Raw genomic sequence first — 7,265 nt, 5'->3', positions numbered from 1 at the left:
GCAGTTCTGCTGTGATTTTGACTATGGATGACACAGTGACTCCACATGCGTCCCTCATGGAAGGACTTCCCAGGGTCCTTCCAGGGCCTTCTTTGGGAGGCTCCATGCTCTTCTTCATCAGTTTCTGAGCCTGAGCTAAAAATAAGAGTTAAGTGGGCTGAGGTCTTCGGAAGTCTCAGAGAGACAGCTCCAGAGAAGTGTCCCTGCACGGAAATAATGGTGACAAATAAGAGGGCAATCTTACTGGAAAAGGAAAGAAGCTTGCAGTTCTGAAGTCTGTTTTGGCTGATTTTAAGAAAGGCTTTTCGCTACTTGATACGTACAAGGAAGAAACCAATTTTTTTTCTATAGGACAGAGTGGAGAAAACTAAAATTACATTATTTTAAACAGGCGACAACTAGAGAAAACCTGAGGACATTGAATAGACACATCCTAACTACATTGTTTTTAATGTTCCTCCATATGACATTTTTGTGCTCTTGATAAGCAGGCACATTGAGCCAGGTACATTTGCGTCAGGGGGTACACTGCTTGTTTGTAAACGCTTGGTGAGCATCACACACATCCTTTCTTCTGATAGAAGCCCACTGACTCTTCCCTCACATGGCACGAGGATGGATGTGGAATCCAGGCCTGGCCCACCCCATTTCCAAGTGCTAGCAGGAGATCACCCAGGGATGAGCTCAGGAGGTGGGAGATGGACCCCGATAGGGAGAAGCTCACTGGATGCAAGAATATCCATCCAGATGCTGAAGTCTAAGTACCCAAAGCTTGGGGGATCATCAGGATGGGGACAGAGCTGAGAGAACACCAGAAGAATGACATGCCAGAGAGAAAGAATCCTGGTGGCCCAAAGCCATCTGAGGTTTCTATCACAAGTTTTCAAAATAAGACATTAGTTGGAAGAAGTGAAAAGCACCATGTGGCTCCAACTTGAATGGTCCCCAAGGCAAGAGCTAAGGGGGGATGAAATGGCAAAAGCCAGTCCAGATACACAAAGGGATGTTGAGAGGGGAAGAAGAGGCTCGGGCTGGAGGAAGGGATGAACCCGTGGAGCAGGGAGTGGGTGGTAGAGGACTGGCAGAGATGGACGGGATGAGCAGAAGGGAAAGGGCCTGGGCTTGACACTGAGCAGCGTGTCTCCTTCCTGGGACTATCACTGGCTCAAGTGGACTCTCGTGATGGAAAATGTTTGAGTTAAGTCTACAGAGAAATGGAGATGGCATTAGCTTTTGGTACATTATCTTATAATCAGATTCAGGGAAGCTAAAGTTCCTGATTGTCCCTGCAGTAGACAGAGAGGCCGCAGTGATGATTACAATGATCAATTTTCTCAATGAGTATCCACCTTTCTACCTGGAAGGGAGAAAGTATTTCTCATGATATATGAAAAAAATGAAGACTCCTGCAGGTCTGCTGGCCAAGGATCTCATTCTGGGTACAGACACACACATGCTCACACACACGCGCGCACACACACACGCACACACATGCACACACACACACACACACACACACACACACGACAAACAGATTGCAACTCCAAAGCCACTGTCTTGGTTATTCTTCTCCTGTTGCTGGGACAAATACCCAACACCCAAAATTAAGAAAGGAGAGGTTTACTTAGTTTGCAGTTTGTGGAGGTTTCAGTCCATGCTCAGCTGGCTCCAAGACAGAGTGCCTCATGACAGAGGACAGCAGTTCATGGTGGTGGAAAACAGCAGAACAGCAAGCTCAAGAGGGCTGGAGCAGCAGCAACAATGGCAAAAGAGAGCTAGTCTGTCTGCCTTAAGCTGCATTCAGGCTATCTGCCCCAGGCTGGGAGTAGTAATCATGCCCATAATCCCAGCAGCATTCATACCCTTTATCCCACTGGATCATGAGTTAATCACAAATTCTAGAAGTCTGCCCCATGACTGCATGAGGCTTTGGGGAGACAACTAGAAACCCATAATAGCCACATTCACAAGAGTGGGTGGCATTCAGCAGAGTGGAACTGTTCGCTCTGTGCCCAGCCCCTTGACGCAGGCAGAAACTGAAAGGCCCTGCCTCCTAAGCTCACATGAGGTTCCGTGTAGCCTTGCCTTGACCCACCCCCACCATGAAATAGAGGAGGCCCAGAGAGAACAGATAGCTCCTTCTCTGGCAGTGGCAGCAAGGGCTCCAAGCAAGGGCTCAATAATCATTTGGGGGGAATTTTGAACCAGGAGAAGTCATCAGCCTGCTGTGTCTACAACTGGCAGACTGCCACAGGTTTGTGTGGATGTTTCATAATATGTCAATGCTCACTGCAACCCTGGCTGAACCTGGGGGTGGCCCTGTCCAAGGTGCTGGCCCCAGTAAAAGAAGAAGAAGGTGGGAGGGATGTGCAGAGATAGGATTGTTACAAATGATGGCTAGGGTTGGGGAGATAGCTTGGCAGCATAGGAGCCTGCCTGACAAGCGCAAGAAGTCTGATCCCTGGTACTGCATGTTGTGCTGGCCCTGAAGCCGGGCATGGCAACGCATACTTGTAATCCTAGTGCTGAGGAGGCTGAGACAGGAGGATCACATGTCTGAACTGCGTAGTGAGACCCTGTATCAAATAAGTAAATAAATAAATACATGAATGTTTAGAAAAGATGGCCAATTGTGTAGAGGAAGAAGGAGAAAAAAGAAGTAGAGTACAACCTGTGTTTGGAGCCACAATAGTGAATAGTGCCTCAGGAGTCATTGCTGGGTCAGATACGATTATTTCTATTGGTATTATTGAGTGATATGTCATTAAGGTGCTCCACTTGACTGATAAGTATTACAGAGTGGTTCAGTTACTCTTCTCTCCTTGCTGGGACAAATACCTCGCACTCAAAATGAGGAAAGGAAAGCTTTATTTAGCTCACAGCTACTGGAGGTTTCACTCCATACTCATCTGGCTCCAAGGCAGAATGGCACATGGCAGAGGTCAGCAGTTAATGGCAGTGGAAGGCAACAAAACAGCAAGAGCAAAAGGGAGGAGTAGCAGCAACAACGGCTACAGAGAGCAAGTCTGTCTCCCTTATATTACATTCAGGCTGTCCTCCCCTCACTGGGTGTAGCACTCACACCCATAATCACAGCAGCACTTACATCCATAATCCCATCCTTGGATCATGAATTAATTATGCTGTAGAACTGCACCTCAATGACTGCACGAGGCTTTGAGGGGACAAGTACACAAAAACCATAACACAGAGCTCATGGTCAGAATTTTTGGGGCCCTCTTCCTCATAAATTGAAACTATGTATCTACCATAACATTGTTCATATCTCCTCTTTTCCTTTCATTTTTTGAAAGCATACTAAGACTTACTACATACATCTATGTTACAGTATAGCATAAATACATACAATGCATTATTCCATACATATGTTATATATTATATTATATGTATATACTATGCCCTGTTCTATGTTTGTATATTATGTACTCTATATACTTATTATACACTATGCCATATATTCATATCATACATTGTACCTTATAGCTCTACTATGTACTGTCATATATATATATGTTTATAACACAGTGCATAATATATAATATATATGCACTGTGTTATAAACGCACTATAGGCTGTGCCATACACTCTATATACACTATGCATCATTATGTTAATTTACTAGTCACTATATTTTGTGCACACACTCTGTAGTATAATATATATGTAATATATATAATGCTTCACACTGCTATATGTAATGCTATGCACCATGCTTTATATATATTACATATGGTTATATATATGATTCTGCTGTACATACATCAACTATACTGTGTCAGAGAATACACTATGCACTACACTCTACCATATACTGCAGATTATGTTATCATACCCATGGCATCACCAGATTAACTAACATGCTAGGCATGCCTGACATCCCCGTCCCATTTATTTTGCTATTTTTCTCCTTCTTACAGCTTCAATGCAGGGTATTCACACTCAATCAGTGGAAGTCTTTGATGCAGTGTTACCTGCTCTCTTTTATTTCCTACTTCCTGTGTTGCCCTTAAATTCAATCATTAGAAAATTTCCAATGGTTCTTCTGCTGTAGACATTTGAACTCATAAAGGAGCTGTGTCTGACTTCCCTCATTACTACTCCTGGCCACAAATTTGCTCCGCATCTTCTGTAATAACACTTTTCTTCCTTCCAGAAGGTGCTGTGCTCTTCCCTCATTGGTACAAAATGAATTCCACTAGCTCATTCTTCCAAATTCTTTCAAATGAATGGTGATGAAAAGGAAGGACTTTATACTGTGTGGGACCCACAGACTAAAAGGCAGATGTTTTTCTCAACAGCTGTATGACTTATTAATCCTCTTGCTCTCATCCCCTCCCCTCTCCTAATTCTTCTGTCCAACCCAGCCCCTGTCTTCTCTCTTTTTTTATTATTTTATTTTACTGAGAAACAATAGTAATGAGACAGTTTCAAAACTGAATAATACGACAGCTTCAATAATTAATACATTGGACATTGTTATCTTCTTAGTGGTTATTCATAGTACAAGAAGCAGTCAGGACATCCTGTCCAAACACTATTAGTACAAACCTTTTTTTTATTGAATTAAGCAAAAGTAGCTGTATATCTATCCTAACTATTCTGTATATACAAATATAAAATGGTCCTTCCTTTATATCTTCTTTTTTTCATTTAGTCCTGTCAGAAATGGGTATTCCATTGGCATCTAAATACTATAGGTGCGTGAATTCAGCAAAACAATCCAACGTAGTCCAGCAGCCCACAATAGTAGTGGGTTATCCGCAGAAGTTGTTGGCTTGAACCTTTCACAGCTCAGTATATTAATATGGCTTTGCTTTATATACCTCATATTTAAACTTTTCTGCTAGATGGTTAAGACCAAGATGAAGCAAGACCTATATAACAAGAAATGTAACTTTTGTATCTGATAAGGTCAGTCAAGTACCCTCAGGATTGATCCTGTAATCCTGTACCACACTTTGTAGATCCTTTGTCAGTGTTGGCCATGTGGATGAGTCATGGCCATTGCTTGGCCAACGTGCTCCCCGTGAAAGCCTGAGAGAATGTTTTCTCTCCCTGTGACTCTCCTTAGGCACACTCTATGACATCAATCACATTCCTCTGTGGCTCCATAATCGCCTTGATCAGAAAATTTGGGACACAACTGAGTTATATGATGTTAAAGTATAAGTTCTCCTATGTCCTCAGTGTTCACTGATCTTGACCTTGAAAGGCTAGGGCCAAAACGCTGACTGACCTTGCAGCCCTTTCTTTTCTCTAATTTTTGATCTGCAAACTTAGGTTTTAACTCTCCAGAAGAGAAGCTTATTATTACTCTGCAACGTATGCAGTTCTATTTCCCCATCTATCTAAATATCAAATATCTTAGGCATACCATGGAACAGGTATTTTCTAACAAGTAGTGTTATGTTAAGCTTAAAGTCCCTACAGAATATGAAGAAAAAAATAATTAAAAAATAGGAACAAACACATATTTTTACTCAGAAATTTAGAAATCTAATCATATATAGCATTGTAGAAGGATAGTCCTGTGACATTTTTTCTTTTATTTTTCATTTATTATCCTTTATTTAAAAAAATAACTTTTACTTGAGAAGGAGTATGGTAATAATTGCTATGTCATACAAGAACTATGTATTTAGAAGAACAGAATGACAGGCATTCCAAGCATGACCCTTCTATTACACATGGCTATCTTCATTGCTATCAGTCAGGGTGAGAATCCTAACAATTAACTACTAGTTTCAAGAACCTGCTGCTGTTTCTCAGCATCATTGCCTTACTCATCTTCTGCATATAAACGTATGACTTTGCCCCTATCATGTTTCTCAGCTTTTCTCCATGCTCTCTCCTCATTGTTCAATTCTCAAATTCTTGCTTTCCATTTAATTGTGTTATACCTTTCTATTTGTATTTCTTCCTTTGAGCTCTTACACTAGGGAGACTATATGATATTTACACATGTGGGTTTGGTTTATTTCACTTATAACTATATCTTCAAGTGGCATCCACTTAAATATGAAGGCTTCGAGTTTATCATTCTTTATAGCTGAGTAATACTCCATTGTATAAAAATACCACATTTTTTTCAACCATTCCTCATGTGATGGGCATCTTGGTTGTTTCCAAGATTTGACTATCACAAATTGTGCTGCTATAAACATAGGTACACATATATCACTATGATATGATGTTTTCAGTTCCTCCAGGAAAATTCTCAGTAGGGGATAGCTGGCTTGAATGGGATTTCCAGTCCTAGTTTTTTAAGAAGTCTTCACAGTGATTTTCATAATGGTTGCACCAGTCTATATTCCCACCAGCAGTGGACAAGGGTTCCTTTTTCCTGACAGCCTCTCCAATATTTGTTGTTTGTGGATTTGTTTATGATAGCCAGTCTTTCTGGGGTGAGATGGTATTTCAGTGTTGTTTTAATTTGCATTTCATGGAGGGCTAGTGATGTGCAGCATTTTTAGATATATTTATTCACTTCTTTAATTTCGTCCTCTGAGAATGTGTGTTCATCTTGGATACCCATTTCTGGACCGGGTCTTTAAATTTTGGGGCCCTAATATTTTTTAGTTCTTTATAAATTCTAGAGAGCACACCTTTGTCAGAGTGCTTATTAGTTAGGATATTTTTCCATTTTGTGTGTTGTCTTTTCACCTTGTTGGTAATTTCTTTTGATGTGCAAAAATTTCTCAATAAGAGGTGGTCCCAGTTGTTAATTCTTTCAAGTATTAACTGTGAGATTTGATTTTTGTTCATGAACTCTTTGCCTACTCCTATGTCTTCAAGAGTTCCTCCTACTTCCTCCTCCAGGAGATTTAGTGTTTCTGCTTTTATGTTAAGATCTTTAATCCATTTTGACTTTAGCTTATTGCATAATGATAGACCTTGGTCAAGTTTTAGTTTTCGGCATGTAGAGAGCCAGTTTTTCCAGCACCATTTGTTAAAGAGGCTTTCTTTCTTCCAGTAAACATGTTTGGCCTCTTTGTTGAACATCAGGTGGCTGAGTCTGTTCATAGAGACCTCTGCATCTTCTAATCTACTCCATTGATCCCAGGTCTATTTTGTTGCCAATACCACGCTGATTTTTATCACAGTAGCTTTATAGTACAACTTGAAGTCAGGAATTGTAATGCCTCCTGCTTTGTCTTTGTTGGCCAGGATTGCCTTTGCTATCCTAGGTCTTTTCTGGTTCCAAGTAAATTTTAGGAATGATTTCTCTACGTCTGTGAGGTACG

Source organism: Octodon degus, unplaced genomic scaffold (assembly GCF_000260255.1).
Source record: "Octodon degus isolate 3935 unplaced genomic scaffold, OctDeg1.0 scaffold00010, whole genome shotgun sequence".
NCBI classification, from domain to species: domain Eukaryota; kingdom Metazoa; phylum Chordata; class Mammalia; order Rodentia; family Octodontidae; genus Octodon; species Octodon degus.
Note: the sequence above shows the minus strand (reverse complement) of the source record.